This window comes from Simochromis diagramma, unplaced genomic scaffold (assembly GCF_900408965.1).
Source record: "Simochromis diagramma unplaced genomic scaffold, fSimDia1.1 OVJJ01000293.1, whole genome shotgun sequence".
NCBI lineage: Eukaryota > Metazoa > Chordata > Actinopteri > Cichliformes > Cichlidae > Simochromis > Simochromis diagramma.
In genome coordinates, this window is record NW_024386801.1 from 1,129,661 (window position 1) to 1,148,347 (window position 18,687).

Genomic DNA, 18,687 nt, shown 5'->3' on the forward strand with positions numbered 1-18,687 from the left:
GAAGCGTAGCGCTCTGAGCTGACTATAATAGTGACCAGTGTACGCGCTATAACAGAGGCTACATCAGTGTCCTGAAGCTGGTACCTGAACCAGTAACCTACCAGTAACCAGTGTGAGCATACGTGAATGTTGAGAATGAATGACGGTGGTGGTCATGGTCAGCGGGGGGATAAAGGGGAGGAGTGTAGAAGGATAGCAGCGTGCTGAGATTAGAGACAGAAGAAAACGAAGGTTTCAGGAATGAAGTCAATCATGATGCTGGGACAACAACTCTGACGATGGTCACACGTTTATGTACTTATGATCATTCCAAACAACGAGACTTCACCAAAACATTTCCACTGTGTTTAGCTGGTTACGTTAAATTACACTGAGTGTAGACAGCTACAGTTGCTCAAGGTTGATCATTGTTAGCTTATGTCAGCGTACCCTGTGTGTAATATCCAGCCGCCCAGGCTGCAGTTCCTGCCTCGGTTTCTTCACTGCTTATCAAAATCATATCAGTTTCACAGATCTGTGAGTTTTTGCACAGTGACACATTTTTTGTAATTTTGCTTCTGTGGACCAGCTCTGTGGATTTCAAATCATACGATCAATATGTGAGTGAAGTGCAGACTTTCAGCTTTAATTCAAGGGGTTCGACAGTAATATTGCATCAACTGTTTAGAACGTTTTTATACAACAGGCCTCAGTTTCAAAGGCAATTCTCTGAAAAGCACTTTCATGGTGACATCAATTACATTGTGTAATGAAAAGTGAAATAATGTAGTTGAAATAATTCATCTCGATTGTTTGTAATTCTGCCTCTGCAGCATCATCACAGGATTTAAAGTCAAAGAAAAGGTGCAACTGTTTAAAACGTATGTGCCTGACTAAATGTACGTGCAGTCCTCAGACAGCAGAAACATACAGTAAAGTAGGTTATTGCCAGCACTGTGTGATCATTCGCTGACCGTGTATTGACACATTAAATAAATGATGATAGCTGGAGCCTGAGGAGGCGCTGGCTGTGAATATGACTTTGGCAGTCCAGCACTTCAATCAATCCAGTTCCTGCGGGAGGAAAGTAGAAAATGTCACTGACACTGAATTTTCTTATACCTGAGACCATCAAACAAAGGAAACTGTTTAATTTTAAAATAATAATAATGTGCTGCATTCACTTTAATATACAGCTAAATCCACATTCAGCTGGATACTTGAAATGTTAAAGCTAAACTGAACGTGTGACTCGTGTGGACGTGCTGCACCTGCACTGGCAAAAAGTTTGTAACGTGTTATTAAAAACCCAGCCTGCCCCAAACATTTTTATTATTATTTAATTGAAAAGTTTACAATTATATGCTGTATTGAATCTAATTATATATTTTTGTAATGATCTGCATTCCTGGTTCACACTAAGTGAATTATCCACACAGCGTGGTCATGGTCTGATTCAGGCAATTTGCTTTTTTCAGAAACTGCTGAACTCCTTGGCGGCTGGGCCGCTGCCGCACTCACGCTCTGTCTTCTGCTTTGCACTTTGTTCAGTCCAATCAGTGCCTGTTGACTTCATGCACCAGTGGATTGGGTTCCCACGGAGGAAATGAATGCTAACATTGTGGCAGTAATTTAGAAATAAGCCACAGTGCAGCTATCAAATCAGGAAATTCAAAAGCGACAGGGCTGAGAATCAGAGCATTTTGTGTATCGTTGCCATTCCTGTGGTTTGTGAATCCGGCTATTATTTCCTAAAGTGCTCTTATTTTTTTTAATGAGGGGAAATGATTTACTAGTTCAGGATTAACATTTTTAAAAAACACTGGATTCAAATGCATCACATAATTTGGTCACAATATACATCAATCAATCAATCAATCAATCAATCAATCAATCAATCTTTATTTATAAAGCACTTTTCATACAAAAAAATGTAGCACAAAGTGCTTTACATGGTTAAAAGCAGCCCACCCCACCCTCCAACTCACTCCCCACACTCTCATTAACATAAACAATGTGAATACACACATATCCCCCCCCCCCCCCCCCCCCCCACCACCACACACACACACACACTTAAAGAGTAAAATTGGGCTGGGTACGCATGAGCCAGGTGAGGAAACACTATCACAGGGAGCCGTCTGCACCGGGAGCCGGTCACAGACCGCAGCCTCCAGGCTGGGCACACAGCAGGAGGGAGGCAAAGAAGCCCCCCAGCCAGGCTGAGAGGACCCCCAGAGCCCCAGCAGCCACGGTCGATCACAGCCCCAGTGCAGAGAGCCCCCTCCAAGGAAACACTGGAGATATGACCTAATAAGAGTATATACAGAATAAAAAAATAAATAAGAACGGGATACAATATAAATATAAATATAAATATAAATATAAATATAAATATAAATATAAATATAAATATAAATAGAGTAAGAAGATTATAAAATGAATAAGAATAAAATCAGTAAATATTAGGTAAAGCCTAAATTAATAATAGAATAACAGGATAGAATAAATAAGCATAAAATAAATAAACGTTAAGTAAAATCTAAATTAAAAAGGTGGGTCTTGAGCCTGTTCTTAAAAACATGTACGTTCTCTGCGGCCCTGAGCTCCTCCGGCAGGCTGTTCCACAGACGAGGACCGTACCACTGAAAAGCTGCCTCTCCGTGAGTATGTGTCCTGAGTTTAGGGACAATCAAAAGGCCAGTACCAGAGGACCTCAGGGTCCGCGAGGGTTCATATGGTAAAAGCAGATCTGAGAGATAAGAAGGCCCAAGACCATTAAGACATTTAAAAACCAATAACAGAACTTTAAAATCGATCCTGAAACACACGGGGAGCCAATGCAGCGATTCTAAAACCGGTGTAATGTGGGCCCGCCCTCTGGTCTTTGTCAGCACACGAGCTGCAGAGTTTTGTAAAAGTTGTAAAGTTGAAATATTCTTCTTAGGAAGACCAGAGAGCAGGGCATCACAGTAATCAATGCGACTGGTAATAAAAGCATGCATCAGCATCTCCGTGTTTGCCCGAGAGAGAATAGGGCGGACTCTGGCTATATGTTACATCAGATAACACAGCAGGCTACATTTGAACATGTAGTCGTATCATGTATCATGTAAAATCAGGCAGTGAACAATCGTGTGTGTTGCGCTGTTCATGAGCTGCTCTGTCTTTGGTTTAAATGAGTCACTGTACTTAATGGTTGGCCCGGTTTCTGCACAGCCCCACTGCCACAGGCCAACGTGTTGATTAGTAGCTGTGCTATCCACAGCCCGATGAACCGAAAGTTAGATTGCCAACACCAATACTGAAAGCAGCCCCAGTGTATTAAATTAAGCACTGGACTGAATTACAAGGCAACACTAGCTATGCTTTTGCACACATTAATTGCAAACATTTTTCAAACCCAATCTTGCATCACCCGGGGGCTTTAATATCAAACCTCTGCCTGTTAATGCCAGAATTTGATTTGACACAAGAAGCCCTGAAGTTGAAGCCACAGATTTGGGAGACCAGTTTAGAGGTTGTGTGGCAGCAAAGTGGTTAGCTAAGCTACTTATCGTATTATAGAGAGTTATTGTCATGTTTTGCTTAGTTCTTTTTGAGAAGCCTTCATTGCAAATACTTAGCTGTCATCCCTGAAGGAATATGGAGGATAAATAAAAGAGGAAAAACAGGAAAACAAGAGAATGAAGCTCCATAATTCCTTGATTCCTTGGCAATGTCGTGAAAGTATATTACAAAAAGCTGGAAGAAATGTTAAAGCTTTTATTTATTTATTTATTTTAGTCATTGTGGAATAAAAGTTTTTTTTAAAAAACAATATTAACACAGTTTTCATCAAGGTCGCTCTGAGAGAGTTACTCTCTCATTTTTAATTGCTGTTTACAAGTAATTAAACATTCTTCACACAGTGAGTTTCTGCCAACTCTGTGTCAAGTACAAATAAGACTTATTGTTAGTAAAGTTAATGCTAAAGCTAAAAAAGTAAAGACTTTTAATTATTGGTGCATGTTTGTAGAGACATCTGCCAAAAGCCTCACACAGCTGGGTTCACTTTGAATACTTTAAAAAGAGAGACAAAGCTCAAATCAATGATCAAACACATTTATATAGCGCTTTTCCACTATTTATTCACTCTCACATTCACACACTGGTGGAGGCAGCTACAGGTGTAGCCACAGCTGCCCTGGGGCAGACTGACAGAGGCGAGGCTGCGATATCGGCCCCTCTGGCCAACACCAGTAGGCGGTAGGTGAAGTGTCTTGCCCAAGGACACAACGACCGAGACTGTCCGAGCCGGGGCTCGAACCGGCAACCTTCCGGTTACAAGACGAACGCCCAACTCTTGAGCCACGATCGCCCTATTACACATTTTTGACCTGGTAGAGCCACTGGTTAAACTGGGCCAGAACAACCTGCAAACTGGACCATCATAAGGAACAGAGCTTTCCTGATTCTGGTCCTTTTAATTCACTTGTATGTAAATCTGTCGAGCTATTTAACAAGTCACATTTCAGTCGAACTGATCGCTCAACAAATGACAAAGTAGCCCAATAGTCTCTGTCTCAGAGCTGCAGTCTGCTCAAACTCATTTTCAGCTTCAAAGCTGCTCCTTTATCATAAAACATGTATATATGTTGATTAAGTGTTTTTCTGCTAATGGGACCTGACTGTCAGACTGTTTCAACGGATCATCTGTAAAACTGAGCACAGACAGGAGATGGTCGTCGTGTGCCATCAACGTTTTTACTCCAGCTGATGGAGGCAAACGTGGCAGCGAAACACCTTTTGTGGACTTTAAATTTCTCTTTAGTCACTTTACATTCTGCACCTCTTCCAGACTGAAATGTCTGAAAGCTCTGTGATGGTTTTCACCACAGTGAAGAAAGTGACCGGTCGAATTAACGAGACTCACCGGTAATAAAAATAAAGAGTTCTGACAAGGAGATGAAAGGAGTTGCTTGCAGCTGTCTTTATAAGTCTTTATAACTATAGCACCAAACAGCAGCAGGATCTATAAATAAGCTTCTCCAAATTGAGAGAGAGTATTTATGGACATTACACAACTCCATTAATAAATTAGATTATATTATCCCCCATGTGTAGACAGGACTGATCGAATCAGCAAAGGAAACTGTTTTTTACTTCATAGGTGCGCTAACACACCGCGCTTAAAGTTTAAGAACTAGTTAATTATTAAGTCTGTGTGGATGTGCTGATATAATTACTGGTAGGTCACAGCATCTCTAATTATAAAAGCAGCTCTTATAATACACCCGATTAGGACTAATGCCTTATGTGTCACACGTGGTCTCTCAAACCGCATGCATTGTTCAAAATGATGTAAAAAGCTCACTTTAGCAAAATTCTGCAGTAAGAAGAATTTTTAAACTACAAGTTTTGAACTTTACTAACTGATGCTATATGATAAATTGTGTAACGCGGTTTGGTCGTGAAAAACATCTCCAACAAGTTATCGCAGCTCAGGCTGTTCAATCATGCAGTTCACAGCAGAATCAGCATGACTGACGAGGACGCTGACCTTGGAGTGGGTCTATGTAGGTCACACTGTGGGGGGTGCGCATCATTGGGCCAAGCTTGTTCAGGTGTTCCTGTCCTGTTGCCACAGGTGTATGAAATCAAGCACCTGGCCATGCAGTCTGCAAACAACAGAGAGCTCTCCGAGTTTGAGCGTGATACGATAATAAGACGCAATAAGTCAGTTTGTGAGATTTCTTTGCTCCTGGATATTCAGCTCTAAGTGGAAACATTCAAGCACATAAGAGTGGGGTCGCCGAGTGCTGAAGCACATAGTGCGTAAAAGTCACTAACACTCTGCTGACTCAGTAATTACACAGTTCCAAACATCCTTTGGCTCTGCCATCAGCACAAAAACTGTCCACTGGGAGCGTCATGGTTTCCATGGCCCAGCAGCTCCTGTAGGTGTTTGTGTGTAGGTGGCCCAGCGCTTTGTCCATATAGAGTTTTAAAGCATGACCTCGCTCAAAAATTGCAAAGCAAATGAGAATGTGTTAACGATATTCTGCGCTCACAGTCCACTGACCTGGTGTGTGGCGAGTTCACTCATCCACAATAGAGAAAATGCTTCATGTTTGTCTTTGTGCTCGATGCTCTCAGACAGACATTTGAGCATTTCTGTAAATGTGGCTACATTTCTGTGTGCGTATACGATCCATGTTTCATGGCATCGTTGTGCAGCCTGTAAATGTGGCCCAGTGTTCACAGGCTTTAATCATCTAGCACTGACTGTTACTCTGTTGAATTTATCTGGTCTTAGTGGTGCATCTTAGTCTCTGTCCTCTGTCGTGTGGCCACAGCTTGTGTGAGTACGAGCACAGCTGCACATAAATGACAGTATGGTTGCAGTTTCTCCTTTTTTATTTTGGTTTTTAGTTGAGTTTGATGGAATACCAAAGTGACGTCAAATGTCCCGCTGTCAGAGTCGGTTGCCCGTACAGTTCATATGCTGTGCACCCCCCCTCTCTCATCATCCTCATTTCAAACTATAGCGGACTCTGGTTTTCTGCAAAGCGCTCTAAAAGCTGATACCAATGTACTGCAGTTAGACTATTAAAGGACGCAAAAAGGGCGTCAGCACCGAACTTGTTAAGGTGGCCAGAAACTTGACACTAAATGAACACTAATGTGGCTTTAAGGCACAGTATGTGTACACGTGTGCTTATAAAACAGCACACGGATTTCCATCACGTGTCATCTGTGAATGTTAATATGAATAAATGAAGCTACTCTGGCATTATTAAACAGCGTGTTATGAAGGCGCTGGTTACATTTGCCAAAGCTATGCTTGAATAACATGAAGTCAACTGATTACACGAACCAGTAAGAACGATCCAAAGTGGAAATCTCTCACCCCACCAGGTACAATAAAATCAATAGTGTCACAAAGATGATAATCAAGCAGCGTTTTCACCCCCTCGTTGTCCCAAGAGGCCTAATCAGGTACTGAACTGTAATAAAATGAATAATTCAAATTCTCTGCATCAGTGGACACAAAGCAAAATCTATATCGCAGAAAAAAGTCTTCCAGGTGACTTTCAAATAGAAAATAGAAGACTGAGTGATTAGAGTTCACTTTACTGGTTATAGCGAGTCACAGAGAGGAAAAGAAAATGTAAACCGAGCTTTGACTGACAGGCTGGGATTGTAAGCATACAGAAGAATAGACATTACTGAGATTGTTTAACAGGTGATAAAATGGTCATACGCTTTAGCCTGCCACTGACAGGTGGAGCTAATCGTGAGACAGTGGCAGGTACGCCGATCACACACGCTGTAGTCAGGGACAGATTTTCAAATTACAGCACTTTTTACTGAATATTAAAAGCTATTAAAGGTGTTAGCGCTTACATATTTCTGACACGTTAATGCAGATACTGTGCAAGTGAATATTTTCTCATTCCTGCCCGGCTCTGGAGACAGATAAGCTTTGGTGTCAGCTCACACCAGCATTTTAAAGTCTGCATAATTGTGTGTGTAAATCTATTCCCTTTTCTAATCACAGATTCGTGTGTGTGTGTGTGTGAGACTTGGGTCAAGGTGAAAGTGCTAAGCAGCAGTTATGGTTGACATTAGTGTATGTTGATACACAGCAAATCCAGCATGTCCAAATTAACACTGTAAGACTTGATTTCACCACTATTAAAGTGTCTATATGGGTCCACACCAGAGAGTGTTAATTTAACTCTTTTTGGAGAGTTGGTACGTTAACTCTGATTCAGTGTTAAACACCAAATCTGTCTGGAGTTGATAATTTAACACTTACTAATGCTAACTAGGTGTTAAGAGTTTATATATTAACTCTCAAAGACTATTTTAGTTTAACTACGTAAGAGTTATCTTCTAATTCATTCTAAAAAGCGGGAATTTTCCTGTTCTGAACTTCTAGAAATTTCTTTTGGAAATAAACATTTACTAAAAAGACGCAATGGTTTTTGAAAAACATTTATTCTGAACTTTGCACCACAATTTCAAAACATTTTCTGAAAGATGTAACAGTGTACATGTTCTCACTTTCATTAGAATTTTGTTTATCAAAAGGTCTGACATGGTAAATGCAAATAACAGCATTCTCATCACTTATTTCTTCAATACAATATGCATGTCCTTCATTCATCACTTTGTGGAACTTCAACGCACTTCTGCTCTCCCCCATATTCCATCTTCACAAGCATATCCTATGTGGAGATTGAATAAAAATTAGTTGACACTAATTAATGGCACAAATAATCCAGTAATCAATTGCAGCACAGTAAAAAAAAAGGAATCCTCTTTGAGCCATTACTTGTGTAAAGTACTTTCCCAAAAGACAAGGAGACAGACAACAGGTAATACTGAACTAAATGTAAAACCTCAACCTTTTTCATTTTTACCTAAACCGTGTGCACAAAACTCTGGAGGGATCTATGCTAACGTAGAACCCAGTCAGGACGTCAGCTACTGCTGTTTGCTCGTTTTTTTATGGGCGATCGTTTTCAGGCTTCAAGTAGCACCATTATACCAACATTTCACATTCTAGACATTGTTCTATTTGTATTTGGCCAAAGGTTTGACTGAAAATTCACATGCAAGCTTTTTTCAAGGCTGTGGTATTTGCCTGCAAACAATACCTTTCAGCTAGCTAAAACAGATTATTATGCTATCACCGAGCAACATGGCTAATGCCTTTCACACAGCTTTGTCTCAACTCCAAAGAGCCACAGAAGTAAAAGCTCAAAATAATAATTGAAACAATCTTTGAAAAAATGACTTACCAAGCATGGCAAACAACTCAAATATGTAGAGCAAAATGTTCTGAAACGGCTTCACTTCAGCTTTGATTGGAGCCTATGGTGCTGGGGGCGGAGTCTGTGAATTTACTCTATTGGTGTCATAGCCCCTGTAGGAGTTCAGAGTTAACAGGTCAAGAGTTAATGTTCCATTGTAACACCTCCAGATTTGACATAGAAACACTCATTTTTAACACTTGATTTTAACTACTATCATTTTACACCTCAGAGTTACATTAAAAGAATGTGACTCTGCTTAGAGTAAAATTAACTCTACTTTTGCAAGAAGACTACTAACACCAAAACATTTAACACTTTTGAATTTGCTGTGTAGGGAATAAATGTAAGCCAGTATAACGTGCTGTGATGGAGCCATCACTATGTGTGTGCATCCACGTGTTCTTCAAATGCAAATCTTTGTTTTTTTAACGACACAATTCTAATTTTCTATCAAACACAGAACCATATGCCTAATACTCCCTCGCAGCCTCTTCACACTTGGAAAAACAGCTTTGCCATCCCAAAGCTGTTTTCCAAAATGCCCCTTCTGGGGGCATCGTGGGGTCTCTGTGACCACAGCATTTGTGAGTGGATGCCTTGGTTTCTCTTCGTTGCCAGTTGGACCCTTAGGATGCAGAATCAGCTGGAAATCTAGTGAGTTTGGAAGCCGTTGACCTGCTTGGACATCAGAGTGCTATTGCCAGTGCAACCTACTTGGTTTGCAGAAATGTTTAAGTGTGTAATAAGTGTCAGTGCAAAATCCACATAAATGCTGCAGCCTTTTTACCAAAGAACAGACAGGACGACTGCCTAAAGCAAACTGTCCTGTTTTTGACAGATTAGCAAAGTAACACACTCGACAACCTAGATAATTTACTGATAATCATATTGAGCCAGATTTTTCCACGAGGACGTGAGAAAGAAGCAGTGCCATATGATATAGTAACTAGGCCCACATCAGTCTTCTTTGTTGGTATGATTAATTGATATGTGGAAGTGATGGAGGAGCCAATTACTCTCCAATGTGACTAATTAATCGCAGCCTAGCAACGATGAAACAAACATCAATCCCAGATTTCCTGAAGTGTTTCTGAAATGTTTCTCATACCAGAAGAATTTCTATAACAGTCATTGCCTTTCATGTTTACCAGACCTATAGGAAGAGAGGAATGACATATCATCCAACCAAACAATGGCACAAAATACTGTAAGTGGACATCAGGACATTACACATACAGTCCATGATTGCTAAGCTTTTTATTCCAAATGATGAGTCCTGATAGTCGGCTATTCCAGCCTCCACTTTCTCCACAGCAACACAGACATAAAAGCAACCTAAGATTTCCTGCAAGACTTTGTGGCCATCATCATGATAGTCATTTCCAAATCCATCACAGCAACTGCATCATCACTCTCTCTTATCAATTTCTCCCCTTTCTCAAGAGAGAGTAATAACGAATGAAAAATCCACGTCGCTCTTGAAGTGGCTCTGCTACCTGGGAAAACAAATGCATAAATGTTGAGCTGCAGCAGAATATGTGAATGTGCACTCCTGTATAGGCTGAAAGGGAACATCTGTAAGAAAAGAGACAAAGTCTTCAGTGCCTTTAGAGCGACTCGCTGACAAGCGGTGCAGTTGAGAGATATAGGAAGTCAATTGGCTCGGTAATTCAGCTGTGAGCTAATGAGAATGAATGTTTGCCTTTATAGCCTCTCTCCCTCACGCTTCTCACTGGCCTCCACTGATAGCCTTGACTATATTTATCTTCTCACAGTGACACCTTTGAACATGGCCTAAAATAAAGTATAAATAGAATAAACGCAGGAGGGGGAAAAAAAACCTTTCACAGGAAACAAACACTAAGGAGTGATGTTCCTGAAATGTCCTTGTCTCTGCAGAGGAAAGGAAGAAGGAGAAAAAGATAGCGTGTGATGGAGGAAGCGATAAGATGGGCACATCGGATCAGTTTAAATGTTCAGTGTATTCATGAAAGAGGACACTAGTGATAAGAGAGGCAACAGTTAAACCACTTCACTATGAGGAGATAGCGACTGTAAATATACCGACACCTACAGCATCCTCTTATCTCTCTATGAACAAAGTAAAGAAATTCACCCAAAGGTTATAGACTTACTTCACTCAAAATACACACTTTGAATAGCTAATGTGTTACAGCTGAATAGACTTATTACAAGGAATTAACCTTTATGACACGAAAGGAGTAATGAAGCAGGTGGTGCCGCGACCTGATAAGTATTATTAGTTTTGTCTGAATCCGGACAAAAAAAGAAAACAGAATCAAATCCTTATGATCCGGATGATGGAAAACACAAAATGTATCGCTGCTCATGAATTATGGTCAAACTGTTGATGATTAACTGGCCATTAAAGCCAATAACTTGACTTGTCACAGCAGGAAAGAACCACTTTGTTACTAATCACATTAAAAGTAATGGCATCAGAAGGCCATGACAGTGTGACAGTTAGTGTGAATGCATGACACGGGAAAAGCAGCCAAATAAAATCCAGCGATCATTAATTTCATTAATTACACCGATGCCTTCCCTACAGTGACATGTCAAAATATCTGCTTTAAAGGGCTCGTTACTCAATACACGTTCAGACAGACCTGCTGTGTTAATGCTTGTTCGTTCATTTCAATGCATCACAGTGGAGATGGCGACACAGAGGACACAGACTTGAAAAGGTAAAACAATGCGGGTCTGCAGCAGCGCAGTTTTTTGTGTCTAAGCTTTTGTGTTTTTGTGGTTTGTTTTTGCAATCTTGTTGATCTGCACGCCCGCTGAGACGCGTAAAGGTAGAGCTTAATATTTTTATTTTTAATAGTTGTTTCAGTAGTTGTTGCTGAAACGAGTTTCTACTGTATGAATCATTTTTGGTCATGTCACTTGGTTTTCCTCCTTTCTGAGATAACCTGTGTGAAAAAAACTCAGACGGTGTTTTTACTTCAAAACTGGGAAAAATTCAAAATTCAAAATTAGGTGATAAGCAGGTTGGACCAAACACACCTGACACTCTCACCTTTTTTAGGTTTCATTTATGGAAATCACATTTTTTTCTTCTTATATTTATTGTTTGTCTTTTGCACTGAATGAAACTGGAGCCTCGTTGTCTCGTCACTCTCTGTATACTGTATATAGCAGAGATGACAATAAAGTTACTTTGACTTTGAACTGTCATCTGATTCTACAGGAAAACATCATAGGAACATTTCAAAAAGTACAGCAAAGTATCTAAAAAAGTTTTTTAAATGGTGTCAGATGTGACTTTGCTTGATAAATATGCCTGTGAAGGTTCTCAGTCATCCAGGTCATCATAGTCTAAGGAGCTTGGAAAGAAAAGCGTCTGGACTTCTTTAAGTTTCTTGAAGACGTTTCATCCAAGAAGCTTCTTCAGTTCTAAGGTCAAACGGTGGAGAGTTCCAGATTTAAGCCCTGTGGGAGTTTCCCTCCCCAAGAGCAACAATGGACCTCCTAATGACACGAGCCAAGGTGTGAAACTGGGTGTGGGTCCCAATCAGCCAGAGTTTCGGGTGAGCTCATTGTGAAACCTGGCCCCACCCTATCATGTGATTTCCTGAGGTCAGATGGTCCAGGATGTGAGTGGGCGTTAAGGCGTCTGGGAAGGATCTCAAAGCTGGATTATAGATGGCAGACAGTTGGTGTTGTAAGCCCCACCTCCGTTCAAAGATGGTCGCTCACAGTGGACATAGATGCTTCTTTTACTCCTCTTTCAAACCATCTGTCCTCTCTGTCCACGATGTGAACACTGGCATCCTCGAAAGAACTAAAACTATGAAGTTTCCACTGTGAGTCTCGGGAAAATAAATGAAGATAAAAATATTAAGAAATTCTGCGCTGGTGATAGAGCAGAACTTCAGGCCCAGCAGACGCTGCATGAAACTAAATTATACTCGAAGTGAAACAACACTGGCCAGACAGTAGGCCTACAAAATGAATGCAGTGAGCTTTTCTCTTGAGGGTGAAATATCTCATTTAGCAGTCTTTGTCGAGACAGGGGCCAATCAATAACTACTATGATGTATCAGCGCTGTGACGCTGAGGCTGAGGCAAGTAATATATGGATTAACATCTTTCTGTCCCACGAGACCTGCGAGACCTGGCATTTATCTCTTTGTCTGAATGGCCAGAGACACATTGCAGGGACTTCCTCCTGCCCTATTACCACTTTTATTAAAATCAGCTCTGGGATATACAGCAAAGACGCCGGAGAATTTCTAAGCCATCTATCTATCTTTACAATTCTGCGTCTCCTGCTTCCACCGCCTCTGTCTGTGCTGGTGGCATCAGCAGGGTGATGGATGACATTGCCCAGCAGGGATTCAGCAGGCGGTATTATCACCGAACAGGTATTAGCATGGAGCCCCACAGTCCCTTCTCAGCGCATCGATTTGGGCTGCTGCCTGACCCTAACCTCCTAAATGGGCCTTCAGACTGGAGCAACAGAGCCATGTTACAAGCCCTGGGGATAAACTTTGGCTGGGCGACGGTCCTTTATCATTCTTATTCATCCATAGCTGCAGTCCTCCCTCGCTTCTGCTCTCGCTGAGCTTCTTCTGAGTCTTTGTGCCTCTCTCATTTCCTCGTTTAACTGCAATTGTCATTACAGATTTGTACACGTGCCATTTAAAATAGTCTTTTAAAATACTGAAAAAAATAACTTGTGCTGTTATTGCAAAACAGAAAAATACCTTTCTGTTTGAGTTGATCCCAGTTTAGACTGTAGAAAACACTGATTTTACCCCATTTTCTTTTTAACACAAATTACGAGTCCTTTTGTTTTAATGTTTATATATTTGGCTATAAAACGCATGATGGCCACTATCCCAAATTTCCTCCCTCTCTTTGGCACGGGCAATAAAAATATGATGGCTATTTTAAGTTTTTTATGCACACAGACATTAGCAAAAGCACTGCAGCATTATTTTCAGTGCCGCTGTATCGATAGTGCTCCTGTTTCTAAGGTGATTAGAGAATTAGGAATCCCCAACATCATTTGCGAGCAGTATGGTTCTATTCACTGTTGACAAGCATGACCCTGTAATCCACTAATTATTTTGGCTGGGAGTGAAAAGACTCAAACTGCATGCGGCAAAACATGAAGCTTAGCAAAAGTTCAATCTTCTTTTATTTGTACGCTTCCCATCCCTTCCTTCCCATTTTGTATATTAAAAATATACATTATTATATTAGTATAGAAGTATTAGTATATTAAAAATATACAAAAGTATTTTAAAAATTGTATATTTGTATATTAAAAATATACGTCCCTCACTCACACCACACAGTACCGCTATACTTGTTTATGCCCGACAATATTTTCACGGACCGGCCTTTAAGGTGTCGCGGATAAATACAACAAAATAAAACTAGTACCGGTACCAAAAAAAAGAAGATTTATTCATAACACACTGAAAAGACCCAGGAAAACCGAGTAAACGATAAAAACGATAACAAAATAACGCTGAAAACCGATAAAAACCCTGAAAACTATAAATTTCACACCTGAGCCTCAACTCTCGCGGCCCGGTACCAAACGACTCACGGACCGGTACCGGTCCGAGGCCCGGGGGTTGGGGACCGCTGACCTTGAGGGTCTGAAAGGCGCCTATAAATAAAATGTATTATTATTATAATTACTTTAGTATATTAGTATAGAAGTATTAGTATATTAAAAATATACAAAAACACATAAAAAGAATATCATGTATAAAAAGCTCGCTGTCTGTGAAGTTGTAAAACGTAACCAAGGTTGCTAATTAGTACACATAAACCGTTTGAATTATGATTGATAAGTGAGAATATGAACTGAATATGAAAACACGAGATAAAGGTTGCAGGTTTGGAAACATCACTGGAACAACACTCAGCATGGGAATATGTGAAAATGTATTCATATGCTGTCCTGTGCATTAGGAGTGCCCGTAATACTCTAACCATCACTAGCAGCACGTCCCAGGGGATGTCATGATCAGGCTGTGTGCAGGCAGGAGCGGACCCAAACGCAAACTCACGGGAAAACAGGACTGAACTCAAAATACAGCTTTATTGCTGACAGAGGATAAAGGCGATACAAAATAACATGAAACTAAACTGGGAAGTACTAAGGAACTGACTCACGAGGAAACACACGGAGGGGCACACAGTCACGAGGGAGAACGCGACACTGAACTGAGGGAGACGTGGACATAAATGCACAGAGGGTAAACAAGGGAAGTGGGAGCACACGGGGAACACAGCTGACACAGATAATCGTAACAAGACAGGGCAGGGGTGAACACAACATGACGCATACTTAGGAGAGACTGTCAAAGTAAAACAGGAAGTACACAGAGGTTCAGACAGGAGGAGAGAGAGCACAGGGAGAGCACGGACATAACGGGCTGGGGAAAACATGGAATAAAACACAAGGAGGGGAAACAAGGTTTCACAGATAGACAGAGGGGCACACAGGGGGTTACTGAATAAGGAACATCTTAACTAAACAACCTTTATGTGTCATTTCCTGTTTGGGTCAGTTGGTTTGTTCGGTCTTGTTTCTTTGTGTCCTTTATGAGCTCGACATTTATCCTTTTTTGTAAATATAACTTTTTGGGTCAAATAAAGAAAAATGCTTTTCAGCTCGGTGCATCACAACACTGATGGTCAAATTATTGTGAACCACACATTTTCTAATTTGCATGCATGTACATGTCATTTTAGGGAGTTATTTTTGTGTGTATGTTAAGAAAAACTGCTTCACTGCAGTTTGAAAGAACGTTTCTATGAAGAATGTCCTGAAATACAATTAAAATCATCATTAACATTAATTGGTGCTAAAAAGTGAATAAAAGTGGTCACGTCCTAGTGGGTAAAACGCAACATACAGTTTCACTTGATTGATTCCCAGATTTTGCATCATAACATGCTTTTGGGAAACAGCAGGTCTCTTCCATAAATCTGCATTTTTTAAGTTCACAACCAAATACCAAAATATTACTAGACTTGCAAAAAGACACTTCTAAATCCTTCAGCAGAGCATACTCCACATATGACCCAGCTAGAAGAAAAACAATAAAAAGCCCTGAGCCATTCCTCTTTCCTTAATTTTCTTTTTAGGAAAATTGGAAATATCTGCAGAACTGTCTTTGAAACATGCAAACTTAAAAATTCTTCTTTTGTCTTCTATCCATTAATCCAGGGGTGGGGAACTCCAGGCCTTGAAGGCCGGTGTCCTGCAGGTTTTAGATATTACCCTCAGATATTACACCTGAATAAAACGATTAGTTCATTCCCAGGCCTCTGGAGAACTTCAACACATGTTGAGGAGGTCATTTAGCCATTTAAATCAGCTGTGTTGGATCAAGGACACATCTAAAACCTGCAGGACACCAGCATTGGGCATATTCCAGCTGTCATGGGACAAGAGACAGACTACAGCCTGGACAGGGTGTCCTCTTCTTCAGTTTTCTCAGATTGTTTAAAAACACGCTGCACAACATGCTGAGATATGGCACGTTTAATAGCTCTTTGGGAATCACCTTGTTGATGCAACAAAACGATTTTACATCCGTCAGTCTTTGACATCTTTGATATTTTTCATAGATTCACATAAATAAATGTGTTGAACTCGTGTGTTTTTGCAACAGGCTGCTAGCACAAAGTGCCTGAAGATACTATTTAAAATGTAACCTTTGCTAAGCTGTCTGAGTCAGATGCCTTTTTTCACGCTTGAATAACCCATAGGTCAGGATTAAGTGGCTCAAAAAACAAAAAACACAGCCCTCTGAAAATTTAAAGGATCTTTAGAAAGTCTCGACACCTGTTGTTCAGAACCACTTTAGACAAATTACGAGGATGTCTGGCCATTTGGAAGCAAAATGTAAAGAAATGAGAGGCTGCTTAAGACTTCTGCACAGTACTACCCAATCTACCCAATGTTCACCCACACTACTGCACGATACTGACAAGTACAACCTAATGGTAACTGTTGTTATTAAAAGAAAATCATGTCTTTGTATCCTGCATTTATTGCAAACATTTGTGGGTGTGCGTCAGTGTTTGTGCGAGTGCATGTGTTGGTGTGTGCGTCAGTGTTTGTGCGAGTGCACGTGTTGGTGCGTGTGTCAGTGTTTGTGCGAGTGCATGTGCTGGTGTGTGCGTCAGTGTTTGTGCGAGTGCACGTGTTGGTGTGTGCGTCAGTGTTTGTGCGAGTGCACGTGTTGGCGCGTGTGTCAGTGTTTGTGCAAGTGCACATGTTGGTGTGTGCGTCAGTGTTTGTGCGAGTGCACGTGTTGGCGCGTGTGTCAGTGTTTGTGCGAGTGCACGTGTTGGCGTGTGTGTCAGTGTTTGTGCAAGTGCACATGTTGGTGTGTGCGTCAGTGTTTGTGCGAGTGCACGTGTTGGTGTGTGCGTCAGTGTTTGTGCGAGTGCACGTGTTGGCGCGTGTGTCAGTGTTTGTGCAAGTGCACATGTTGGTGTGTGCGTCAGTGTTTGTGCGAGTGCACGTGTTGGCGCGTGTGTCAGTGTTTGTGCGAGTGCACGTGTTGGCGCGTGTGTCAGTGTTTGTGCGAGTGCACATGTTGGTGTGTGCGTCAGTGTTTGTGCGAGTGCACGTGTTGGCGCGTGTGTCAGTGTTTGTGCAAGTGCACATGTTGGTGTGTGCGTCAGTGTTTGTGCGAGTGCACATGTTGGTGTGTGCGTCAGTGTTTGTGCGAGTGCACGTGTTAGTGCGTGTGTCAGTGTTTGTGCGAGTGCATGTGCTGGTGTGTGCGTCAGTGTTTGTGCGAGTGCACGTGTTGGTGTGTGCGTCAGTGTTTGTGCGAGTGCACGTGTTGGCGCGTGTGTCAGTGTTTGTGCGAGTGCACGTGTTGGTGCGTGTGTCAGTGTTTGTGCGAGTGCACGTGTTGGCGTGTGTGTTTGTGCAAGTGCATGTGTTGATGCGTGTGTCAGTGTTTGTGCAAGTGCACATGTTGGTGTGTGCGTCAGTGTTTGTGCGAGTGCATGTGCTGGTGTGTGTGTCAGTGTTTGTGCGAGTGCATGTGTTGCTGCGTGTGCGTCAGGGTTTGGCTCGTATTGCTCGGCACAGCAGGTGAAATCTAAAAGACTTTCTTGAGATCTCTGTGGATTTGTTCTTAAACTGATGTGATTTAAAGTCAGACCTCGTCATCTCATCTTATCACCTTACTCTGCTGCTAATGATGCCACATGGGGAGAAGCACAGATAAACAAAGGTTTGTTGTTTTCAGACAACAGAAACAAGCAGCAGTCTCACATTTTAAAAGGAACAATCTATTTCCCTCCTACTCAACAGGAGAACATTGAACCTACACCCACTCTGTCTCTCATGCACACACACAGACACACAGATGCCTGTAGTATGTCAATATTACTAGTAGTGCTAGAAACAGTGATACCTAATGCGACTAATTCTAATCACTCTTTAATTTCCATTGCTGTCTATTGTTCCACGTTGAATGCCAAAGCAAAGGGTGGTGAGGAGGGATTAATTAATTTAGATCCAGCCCATAAATAAAGTGAGAACACCGAAGATATGAACCAGCAAATTTGCACACGGAGAAGTGAGCAAAGATAAGGCGTCAAACCTACCGACCGTCTCCAATTGGATTTTTCATTTAATCCTTTTGAATGTGGAGAAAGAGCATAATTATGAAAAGACAATGCTCTTTCTTCTAGAAACTGAACACTTCCAATTCCAACTTTCATTTTCTCACTTTGAAAATTCCAAACAAAACAGCCATGTAATTGAAAGTAAAGCAGCATGTTGGTTTGGCCCTGCTCAAATCCTTCTTTCTGACGACTACACAAATCCCAAACTCACTGAGCCTTTCACAAACATGAAGAAACACATACAAATACA